Raw genomic sequence first — 12,417 nt, forward strand, 5'->3', positions numbered from 1 at the left:
GTGATTTATGCAGAACCACCCCTAAATCCCTCTGAACTTCAGCTTTTTGTATTCCTTTCCCAATTAAATAATATTTAGCCCCTCTATTCTCCCAAAGTGTGTAAACTCACATTTTTGTATATCCCATCTGCATAGTTGTTACAAACTTATTTAACCTGTCTACTGTATACACTTTTGCAGACTCTCTGTCAACCATAGCACTTGCTTTCCCACCTATTTTTGTGTCATCCACAAAAGTGGTTGCAGAACATACATTTTCTACACCAAAGTCATGAATATACAGTAAATAACTCTGGCCCTGACGCTGAACTGTAAGGCACACCATGAATTACAAGTTGCCATATTGCAAATGCCATCCTTCTCCCATATCTCTATCTTCTATTGATCAACTAATTCACTGACCATGCTAATATGTTCCATCCAACTGCCATGTATCCTTTTTAACAGAATCACCTGATATTTGGCCCTTATCAAACACCTTTCCTAAATCCAAATATATTATGCTTATTATCTTTCGCTATTATGCTTAGTACCTCCTCAAAGAATTCTAATAAATTTATAAATATGATTTCCCCTTCAAGAAGTCACGCTGGCTCTGTCTAATTGTATTTTGGATGAGGGGATAAGAGGAGTTCATCCCCATGTTAAAGTGATTGGCTGAATGTGATTAAAATTCCTAGCACACTCAAAGAGCTAGTGTCAATTTCCTAATGAGTTCAATGATTCCGATGTTGCTGTTCCCGACTGTAACTCCTGTACTTCCTAACCCTATTGGGGTGACGCAATGAGTTGGTGGTTAGCACTATTGCCTCACAGTGTCAGAGACCTGGGTTCAGTTCGAGCTTCAGACTGTCTTTGTGGATGTCTGCACATTCCCTGTGTGTGTGTGTTTTTGCCTGCCTTCTCTGGATTCCTCCCACACTCCAAAAATGTGCAGGTTCGGGTGGATTGAGCATGCTAAATTACCCATAGTGTCCTGGGATGTGTAAATAGGGCGGATTAGCCTTGGGAAATGCAGGTTTACAGGGTTGGGCGGGGGATGAGTTAGAACATAGAACAGTACAGCCCCCTTTGGCTCTTGATGTTCAGCTGATCTTTACCTTACTCTAAGATCCAAACTAACCAATATACCCTTCATTTTACTATGCTCCATGTGCCTACCCAAGAGTTGCTTAAATGTCTCTAACGTACCTGACTCTACTACTACCAATGGCAGTGCATTCCACACACCCACCACTCTGTGTACAGAACCAGTCCTTGACATCTCCAACAAACCTACCTCCAATCATTTTAAAATTATGCCACCCCTATGATAGACATTTCTGCCCTAGCTGTTCGCTCTAGCTATGCCTCTCACCATTTTGTACACCTCTATCAAATCGCCTGTCGCCCTTCTTCGCAGTTGGGTGGGATGATCATCGGTGTGGACTTGTGGGCCAAATGGACTCTTTCCACACTGTCGAGGTCCTATGATATTGTGTCAAAGCTTGGCCACATCCATCCCCGTCGGTCCAGCATTGGCTGGATGTGTATTTGCGGAATATTTTTGCGCCAAAATGCATAACCTACCGTCATTCCACGCAAGATTCTGTAAATCCCACTTTAGAAGTTGAACCAGTCTGACTCAAAATTGGGATGCAGACTTTAACCTCACACCCTTAATGCATTGTCTGAGCTGAGATGACACCTTTTGTTAGAAATCCAGAAGTTATTTGAGAGTGACTTAAAAGGAGTTCTGTGATTTAGATATTCATGAACCGAAGCTGGCACACCCATTCCAAAAGATGAAAAACTTCATCAAATTTTGTTTCATATATTTCAGCTGTAACCTTTTGCTATAAATCTCTGTGCCTGATGGTCCTGCTGCACAACCATCTCATGAAGGGACAGCGCTCCGAAAGCTACTGCTTCCAAATGAACCTTTTTATTTCAGAGTAGATTCCCTACAGTGTGTGATTTTTAACTCTGTCCACCCCAGTCCGACACCAGCACACCCAAAGCATTCTAAAAGATGAAAGACTGAAGCTAAATTTGTTTAATATTGCCTTCCATGACATTGCAAAACTTGACCACGTCCATCCCTGACTTTGCAGCAGCATTGAGCCAACTCACAGAGCCTTGGCTGATTGACGGCACTTTGTAGCCAATAGACGGTGAGGGGGCGGGGAGGTCCTCCGGCCAATCGCTGTGAATGGGAGGCGGGGTTTAGTTCGTATCACGTGAACTGGAGCGTTGTCATGTGACCGCCCCGCCATCACCGTGCGTCCGCGCAAGCGCCCTGCCGCTGCGCCTGAGGTCCGGGCTGAGCGCTGGAGGAGGGTAATGTTGCAGGGTCGGGAAGGAAAGGAACGGAGAGAGTGCAGACCGGGAGGCTTCGCCAACGCTCGGTGTAGGCCCCCGACTCGGACTGGAAGCTCCCGGTCCCTGGTTTGCAGGTGAAGGGAAAACAGCTGCAGGCCCCGAAGAGGCCATAGGCCCCGCGGTTGCTGCCGCCGCCGCCATATTTGTTGGGGGCAATGTTGTACTGGTTATGATGGGTGGCGCCATCTTTAAAGGGGGCAAGTTGCAGCAGGGTGTGTTTTGACTGGGAGGTGAAAGAGGAATGTTTACACACAGCAAACTCAAACCAAGAGAGTGTGTGTTTTTTTGTACAATTCCTACCCTGGACTGGCAATGATGGGATTTTTTTTTGTAAACACTTTTTACAGGATATTGGAATGAGAAGGATTTGCACACAGGAAAGTCGAATCAAAAACTACATCAAGACCTGACAGTGTGGCTCGTCTTCTATCAAGAAGAGAAAAGGCCTTAAAAATTCAGGTATGGGTGTAACTGAACAAGTGCCAAGGTCTTCCATATGCTAGTTGGACCACACCAGGAGTTCTGGTGGTACTCCTGAGGAAGAATAGTCTGTATTGGCTTGAGAGGAAGCACAGAGCAGGATTACCAAAGTGATGCATTGACTCCTGGGGTTAGATTGAGATATGGCTGCAAATGTGAGCTATAGTTATTAAATAGCTAAAATATTACCTCAGATTACAACAGAATCTTGATCAGGTGGGCCAATGGGCTGCAAAGTAGCTTGCTCCCCGTTGTCTTTGACCACTTCCACGTGCTTGTTTTCGGCAACAGCGCGAAATAGCTGGTGGTTTGCCAGCTTCCGGTAACTGGACTGCACTGTTTTGGGGGGGTGTATTTGGATGGCTCGAATGTTGTGCTCTGGGTGACTGGATCCATTTTACCTGAGTAGTGTCCCAGCTTGTCTCTGTGACACTACCTCTAGATTGATTGCCATCGGTTTCACTGCGAAAGAGGTGAAAGGGTCTTTTCGGTGCTCATGCTGATGCGGAGGCCAGTGTCTGTTTGATGTTGACACCTCCTTCTCAGCTCCCCACTCAATCTTCTGTGAGCTAGCCTGCCCCCCTGTAGTAAGGTCATGCAGGAGTCTGGCTAGCTCGCTATAATTCTTTACACAGCTCCTGCAATAATTAAATAGTCCGAAGCTTTGTCTTGCGCCTTTAACAGTAACTTTTCATTTCTGGTGGAATGCTATGGCTGCCCTGTATTATTATCTGTTGCTATTGGCAACTGGCTGGAGCTTCCTCTGCGCCTGTTGAAATCCTTGTCCTTGCATACCTTGATGTAGGAACCAAATGTTTTCTGATTTCTTATTGGGCCAGTTCTTGGTGAAATGCCTGTCGCTAATGCACACAAAACACGCTCCCCTTTTTTTTCTGTGACCCACCGGCTTCCTTTACCAACTACTGCTGGTTTCTTAAGATATTTATTTCCTGCATCATCGCCCATTTGAATACTTCCTTAATTTGTGTATTTTTTTCATCCTCCAGTTCTCTCTCCACAATTACTTTACCCAGTAGCATTGAAATAACATCACATGTAGATCCAAAATTTCTAAAGAAAATATCCATCCATTCCACGCTACGCAGAATGGGTTAGTTAATATTGATTTACCAAAGATTCTAAAGAGGGTGGGTGTAAACTCTTAATTACATCATCCATCGCTCCTCCTCCTGCAAGAACATAAATGTTACATTTGGACAGAAAAAAAAACACCGCCTGTGTAAAATTTGCCTTTTCCAATTCCTCCATGCGTTTCCTCAGATTTTAGACCATACCATCGGAATTGTGTTCAGAGAATTGCGTTTCCAAGATACCAAATTTCCTATTATTGACATTCTTTCACATCAAAGTACCTTCCAATGAGCAAATTTCATGTGGTAAAACAGTATTTGGAAGTTCATTCTGGCCAGAAAATGAAATTCCAAACACGGTAATTTCTGAAACTAAACTTTACCAAAGTGCAAACACAACACAGAGCCAATTCGAAAAGATTTTTTTCCCAAGCTGTCCAAATAAACTTTGAAAATCAACATTTCGTTGCTGACTTCTGCTTTGCACAATCACTGATAATGTCTGTTCAAGAAACTACGTTAACCATACATGTCCCAGACTTAAACAGGTAGGGCACACTTTTAAATCACCATAAGTTCCCAAAATGCAAATGAACTTCAAAGCATTCACCAAATCTCTAGCTCCAGGGAATAAAAGACACACAAATTGCACAGGACACCATTTAGGAACCATCAAACCAAAGTGCATTCAAACCAGACCACAAAGAGTTAACCCTTCTACAAAGTTCAGTGAACGAGCAGAGAATCAGGGTCGCGCTCTCTCTCTCTCTCTCTCTCTCTCTATCGCTCACGCACTTCTGAATGCTGCAGGTTGTTTCTGTGTCTTTTTTTTTAAACACTCAGTCAGCAGAATGGGCTAGTCTGAACACCACGCCGCTTGCCCACAGTCCTTGCCTGCCATTTTCCCAGACTCTCGTTCTTTTAATGTCCCACTTCTCTCAAGCCAACAGACTTTTGGCTCCCACCCACTTTTGTCCTCCTTTTCGCGCCTCTTAGCACCAGGACCCACGACCTCTTTTGTTATTTTCATGCCTACTATTCACAACCGCTTCCACTATTCCAGTGACCGGACCCCCCCCCCCCCGCCCCCCCTCCTTGCTCCCATTTAAAAGTTTGTTTTGTGCTGTGGTTTATAGAAACCCCCGCCCCACCAAATGTCACGTGAAATAAAAGGGTGGTAAATAAACATACTCCCCCAAATCGTGGCCCAAGGTGTGCTGGCTTCAGGCAGGTCACCCCTGCCCGCAGCACCAATCTATTGGAGCGTACCTCCCGACCAGGACAAAGACTGAGGATAATAGAATCCCTACAGTGTGAAAACAGGCCCTATGGCCCAACAAGTCCACACTGACCCCTGCGAAGAGTAACCCACCCATACCCACTTCACATTTATCTAAATTAAACTCCATCTGCCACTCCTCAGCGCATTGGCCCATCTGGGACGTTAAAAGAACGAGAGTCTGGGAAAATGGCAGGGAAGGACTGTGGGCAAGCAGCGTGGTGTTCAGACTCGTCCATTCTGCTGACTGAGTGTTTTTAAAAAAAAAGACACAGAAACAAGCTGCAGCGTTCAGAAGTGTGTGAGCGAGAGAGAGAGAAAGAGGCCCAGCAATCACTTCACTGTCCACAACACATCCAATTTTGGTGTCATCTGCAAACTTACTAATTACAAACTATGTTTACATTCAAATAGTTTATATAAATGATGAAATGTAGAGGACCCAGCACCGATCCTGTGACACTCCACTGGTCACAGGCCTCCAGTCTGAAAAACAACCCTCCACCTCCACCCTCTACCTTTGAGCCAGTTCTGTATCCAAATGGCTAGTTCTCCTTGTATTCCATGAGATCTAACCTTGCTAATCAGTCTCCCATAGGAGACTGATAAACGCCTTACTGAAGTCCATACACAGGGGAACCTTGACTTTCCGAACATGATGGATGGGTGTGATTTCGTTCGGATAATTGTTTATTCGGTTAATCGATTTAAATGACTTTCCTCTGGGACTCGGAGGTTTTAAAAGTCTGCTCCCCATTCACGAGACTACAGCAGCACATGCAAGCCACACCATCCCCCTGCCCCCAAACCAAGTGCGGCACCATCCCCCCACCTCCTAACCTTATGGAACACCACCCACATCGTCCCCAACCCCGTGCAACACATCACCCCCCTCCCAACCCTGTCCAACACCTCCCCCCCCCCCCCCCCCGCGCTGCCTCCTGACCCCGTGCGACATCATCTCCACCCCCCCGCCTCCTGACCCTGTGTGACACCATCCCCCCCGCCTACTGACCCCGGGCGACACTGTCCCCTCCCTCCCCCTGCCTTCTGACCCCGGGTGACCCCATCCCCCCAACCTGGGCCTCACCTCAACCACCCCCTCCCCCCCCAACCTTGGGCCACCCCCCCCCAGGCCACAACTCCTCTTTCCCACCCCGGGCCTCACTCCTTCCTACCCCCCACCCCGTGCCACGCCTTCCCTGCCCCCAAACCCGTCCTCCACCACCACCACCACCAGAGCAGCTGGTCTGGACACCAGCAACAAGATTGCTGCTGCCTTTGTGGGGTAAGTCTCCAAATAAAGCACACACACACGTAGCCACAGCCACACAGACAATGTTTTGACAGGTTCCACCTTTGCCCTGTACAGACAATGTTGGAGAGATTTTGTGGGGAATGGGATTTAGGGTTCACCCCTATCACTCCAGGTAAAGTGTGGGGAGAGAGAGGGCCGAAGGTCAGTCATTTGGAGACGGTGCCTGTTTAGTCACTGTAAACAAAAGACACTGCCACTGTTGGAAACACATCTTTGGTGTAATGTTTCCATCGTGACCTGGAGCTCTCCTTCCGATAATCTGATTTTCGGATAATTGATATTCGGATAATCGAGGGTCCTCTGTATATCACATTCATCGCTCTGCCCTCATCAATCCTCTTCTATTACTTCCTCAAAAAACTCAAATCAAGTTTGAAAGGCATGACTTCCCACGCACAAAGCCATGTTGACTATCCCTAATCAGTCCTTGCCTTTCCAAATACATGTACATCCTGTCCCTCAGGATTCCCTCCAACAACTTGCCCACCACTGAGGTCAGGCTCACCGGTCTATAGTTCCCTGGCTTGTCTTTACCGCCCTTCTTAAACAGTGGCACCACGTTTGCCAACCTCCAGTCTTCTGGCACCTCACCTGTGACTATTGATGATGCAATTATCTCAGCAAGAGGCCCAGCAATCACTTCTCTAGTTTCCCACAGAGTTCTCGGGTACACCTGATCAGGTCCTGGGGATTTATCCACTTTTGTGCATCTCAAGGCATCCAGCATTTCCTCTTCTGTAATATGGACATTTTTCAAGATGTCACCATCTATTTCTCTACATTCTATACCTTCCATGTCCCTCGCCAGAGTAAACACTGATGTAAAATACTCATTTAGTATCTTACCCCATCTCTTGTGGCTGCACACATAAGCTGCCTTGCTGATTTCTGAGGGGCCCTATTCTCTCCCTAGTTACCTTTTTTATCTGTAATGTACAGTGTTTATAAAATCCCTTTGGATTCTCCTTAACCCTATTTGCCAAATCTATCTCATGTTTCCTTTTTGCCCTCCTGATTTCCCTCTTAAGCATAATCCTACTGCCTTTATACTCTTCTAAGGATTCACTAAATCTTTCCTGTCTAGACCTATCAGATCTTCCTCCTTTTTCTTAACTAAAACTGTCAATTTCTCGAGTCATCCAGCATTCCCTACCAAAAGACCTTATCTATCTATCCTATCCTTGGCCCTCATGGTTTTAAAAACCTCAGAAAGGTCACCCCTCAGCCTCCGATGCTCCAGGGAAAACAGCCCCAGCCTGTTCAGCCTCTCCCTATAGCTCAAATCCTCCAACCCTGGCAACATCCTTGTGAATCTTTTCTGAACCCTTTCAAGTTTCGCAACATCTTTCCGATAGGAAGGAGACTAGAATTGCACGCAATATTCCAACGGTGGCCTAACCAATGTCTTGTACAGCCGCAACATGACTCCAACCCCTCCACTCAGTGCGCTGATCAGCCGACCAGCCTTGCCTTTCACCCGAACAGGAATGTACTGTCTATTGACCCTCATTATCTCATTTTTGAAGTCTTCCCACTTTAGATTAGATTACTTACAGTGTGGAAACAGGCCCTTCAGCCCAACAAGTCCACACAGACCCTCCGAAGAGCAACCCACTCAAACCCATTGTCCTACATTTACCCCTAATTAATTTAGCATGGCCAATTGACCTAAACTGCACATCTTTGGACTGTGGGAGGAAACCGGAGCACCCCGAGGAAACCCATGCAGACACGGTCAAAATCAGCCTGTCCCCAATTTAGAATTTCAAGTTCTATCACCATCTGTTTCCCTACATTCTGTATCTTCTATGTCATTCTGCACTGTAAACATTGATGCAAAATATTTGTTTAGTATCTCCCCCATCTCCTGCAGCTCCACAAAAAAGGCCGCCTTGCTGATCTTTGAGGAGCCCTATCCTCTCCCTAGTTACCCTTTTGTCCTTAATATATTTGTAAAAACACTTTGGATTCTGCTTAACCCTATTTGCCAAAGCTATCTCATGTCCCCTTTTTGCCCTCCCGCTTTCTCTCAAATATACTCCCACTGCCTTTATATTCTTCTAACAATTCATTCGATCTGTCTTGTCTCTACCTGATATGCTTCTTTCTTTCTCTTAACCAAATCCTCAATTTCTCTAGTCATCCAGCATTCTCTATACCTAGTCTTTCCTTTCACTCGAACAGGAGTCCAGAGGTGGTATATTCCTGTTACATCATTTCTGAAGGCTTCGCAATTTCCAGCCGTCCCTTTACCTGTGAACATGCTGTCCCCAATCAGCTTTTGAAAGTTCTTGCCTAATACTGTCAAAATTGGCCTTCCTCCAATTTAGAACTTCAACTTTTAGATCGGGTCTATCCTTTTCCATCACGATTTTAAATCTAATGGAATTATGGTCGCTGGCCCCAAAGTGCTTCCCCCACTGACACCTCAGTCACCTGCCCTGCCTTATTTCCCAAGAGTAGGTCAGGTTTTGCACCTTTGTCTGGTACACAGGCACACGTGCGCGCGCGCACACACACATCCCACTATCTTCTTCACAAAAACAACTTTCTCCTAGCTACCATCAGTTCTGAAGAAAGGTCACTGGCCCTGAAATATTAACAACCATGGAGAGAGATCAGGTTTGCCAGACCTGCTGGGATCTTCCAGTGATTTCTGGTTTTGTTTCTGATTCCCGGCACCCACCGTTCCTTTAGTTCTTGGTTCACTGATGTCCTGAAATGAAGGATATCTGCTGTCCTGGTCTTCTGCACATGTGATTCCAGATCCACAATGTGGTTGACTTTGGACTGTCCTCTGAAGTAACATGGCAAGGCACTCAGTTCAAGGGCCATGAGGACTGGGAATTAAGTGCTGGCCCAGCAGTCGCCACATCACATGATCAAATCTGAGAAATGCCGATGACAAAAGAAAGTTGCGTATCTACATTTGTGAATGTAAATTTGCTTACTGAGCTGGAAGGTTCATTTTCAGACGTTTGGTCGCCATACTAGGTAATATCATCAGTGAGCCTTTGGTGATGCGCTGGTGTTAGTGACCCGCTCTCTCTTTGTGTGTTTAGTTTTCCTTGGGTTGCTGACATCATTTCCTGCGGTGATGTCATTTCCTCTTCCTTTTCTCAGTGTGGTAAATAAGCTCTATCAACAAACACATTGTCTTGGACCCCATTTACCACCCTCTGAGAAAAAGAACAGGAAATTACATCACCAGAGGCAATGGGGTCACCAACCCAAGGAAACCTAAACACTCAAATCAAAAGCAGGACATAACACCAGCGCTTCACTGGTGGCACACTGATGATGTTACCTAGTATGGTGACAAAATGTCTGAAAACAAGCCTTCCAGCTCAGTGAGCAAACTTGCATCCAGAACCTCGACCTGAGGTAGAAATCTTCTCACTATCTACGCGTACGATCAAAGACTAAACTGTGATCCCAACCCAGCCCACTTGAGAGTCAATCTAGATAAGATCTCAAAACATCTGAAGGGAGAAAACTCAAAATCAGAAGCAAGCTCTTAAGTAAGCTTGCTGGATCCACATGGGATGCTGCTACTACAACATTGTAGACGTCAGGCCTAGTCACATCATTCTCAGTAGTAAATACTGTACACCTGTTTGGTGAAATAAGATGCCTACATGCCATCTGGTCAACAGCCCATATGGTCCATCTTCCTGAGCAAGATATAATAGTAGACACCCTTTGACTCAAGGAATGGAAATGAAAGAAAGTCACTAACAAATTCCTTGTGACAAATTTGTGGGCGGCACGGTAGCAGTGGGTGGCATGGTGGCACAGTGGTTAGCACTGCTGCCTCTCAGCGCCAGAGACCCGGGTTCAATTCCCTCCTCAGGCGACTGACTGTGTGGACTTTGCACATTCTCCCTGTGTCTGCGTGGGTTTCCTCCGAGTGCTCCGGTTTCCTCCCACAGTCCAAAGATGTGCAGTTCAGGTGAATTGGCCATGCTAAATTGCCTGTAGTGTTAGGTGAAGGGGTAAATGTAAGGGTAGGGGTGGGTTGCGCTTCGGCGGGTCGGTGTGGACACACTAAGTAATCTAATCTAATCAAATTGATAGATCCAATGTCTGTAGATCCCTGAAAGTTGCTACCCAGATTGACAGGGTTATTAAGAAGGCGTACCGTGTGTTAACTTTTATTGGTCGAGGGATTGAGTTTCAGAGCCACGAGGTCATGCTGCAGCTGTACAAAACTCTGGTGCAGTCGCGCTTGGAATATTCTGTACAGTTCTGGGCACCACATTATAGGAAGGATGTGGAAGCATTGGAAAGGGTGAGAGGAGATTTACCAGGATGTTGCTTGGTCTGGAGGGAAGGCCTAATGGGGAAAGACTGAGGGACTTGAGGTGGTTTTCATTGGAGAGAAGAAGGTTGAGAGATTACTTAATTGAAACATACAAGGTAATCAGAGGATTAGATAGGGTGGACGATGAGAGCCTTTTTCCTTGGATGGTGATGGCTAGCACAAGAGGATGTAGCTTTAAATTGAGGGGTGATAGACATAGGACAGATGTCAGAGATGGTTTCTTTACTCAGAGCGGTAGGGTGTGGAATGCCTTGCCTGCAACTATAGTACACACGCCAACTTTTTAAGGGCATTTAAATGGTCATTGGTAGACGTCTGGATGAAGATGGAATAGTGTAGGATAGATGGGCTTCAGATTGTTGAGCTGACCTGTGGAACCATCAAGGACCGAAGGACCTGTACTGTGCTGGAGTGCTCTATGTTGTGGCTCAGTGGTTAGCACTGTTACCTCACAGGACCAAAGTCCTGGGTTCAATTCCCGCCAGTCTGTGCGGAGTTTGCACATTCTCTGTGTCTGCGTGGGTTTCCTCCGGGTGCTCTGGTTTCCTCCCACGATCCAAAGATGTGCAGGTCAGGTGAATTGGCCATGCTGAATTGCCCACTGTGTTAGGTGCATTAGTCAGGGGTAAATATTGGGTAGGAGAATGGATTTGGATGGGTTTCTCTTCGAGAGGAGTGGTGTGGACTGGTTGGGCCAATGAGCCTGTTTCCACACTGTAGAGAATCTAATCTAATCTAATCTAAATGACAGGCTTTCATCTGTAAGGATGAAAGTAGTCCTTGCAAAACACGTTCAGGACAAGTGAGGTACAGCCAATCTGCATCATTGGGACTTCAGCACAAGCTCCTAGTGGACTTGCAGAGAGGCACAAACAATGCTGTAGTGTCCCTTTACAAATAGGTGGCAAACTAATCATCTTAAACTGTGTAAATGAGACATGTATTGTTTAGCTTCTGGGACGGGATGGTGGCTCAGTGGTTAGTACTGCTGCCTCACAGCGCTCTGGTTCGATGCCAGTCTCTGGCAACTATCTGTGCGGAGTTTGCACGGTCTCCCCGTGTCTGCGTGGGTTTCCTTCGGGCGTGCTGCAGTTTATTCCAGTCCAGTGATGTGCAGGTTTGGAGGATTGGCCGTGCTACTGGTTGGGATGCTGTTTGGAATTTCTGTGTGAACTCGATGGGCCAACTTACCTGCTTCCACACTGTAGGGATTCTATTCTCTAAATAAACAACTTAAGTTCAACGAAAAAGAATTAACTATACAGCTATGGATTAGAGTGCGATAGGTCAGTCTGGGATTAGTAAACCATTTATACTTTTGTTGACAATTTGACAACTTCCTTGACCGTTTCCCTGCTAATTTTAGTCCAGAGGGTTAGCTGGTTCATTGAATCTAATTTCAAAAATTTTGCAGTAGTGGAAATTTCTCCAGGTACCTTGTATAGTGTGGTCATGAACATCTTTCATCTTGACCCTGTGCTCATGACGCAGCGTTTAGGTAAATGTAACGGTAAGGTCCTGGGGAGTGTTGCTGAACAAAGAGACCTTGGAGTGCAGGTTCATA

General features: G+C 46.1%; 1 protein-coding gene across 2 annotated transcripts in view; it reads left to right on the forward strand.

Moving 5' to 3' along the window:
- The first annotated feature begins 2,274 nt into the window (after positions 1 to 2,274).
- LOC132828714 (zinc finger protein 551-like) overlaps positions 2,275 to 12,417 on the forward strand; it is a 31,104-nt gene continuing 20,961 nt past the window's right edge. Inside the window, exons 1-2 of one of the 2 annotated variants that reach the window (XM_060845808.1) lie at positions 2,275 to 2,435; positions 2,709 to 2,820. The gene's annotated coding sequence lies outside the window, so the exon portion shown is untranslated. Of the gene's footprint in view, positions 2,436 to 2,587; positions 2,821 to 12,417 lie in introns of those variants that run through there. The other variant, XM_060845807.1, reaches the window with a different exon arrangement.

The sequence above is a fragment of the Hemiscyllium ocellatum genome, chromosome 27, assembly GCF_020745735.1.
Source record: "Hemiscyllium ocellatum isolate sHemOce1 chromosome 27, sHemOce1.pat.X.cur, whole genome shotgun sequence".
NCBI lineage: Eukaryota > Metazoa > Chordata > Chondrichthyes > Orectolobiformes > Hemiscylliidae > Hemiscyllium > Hemiscyllium ocellatum.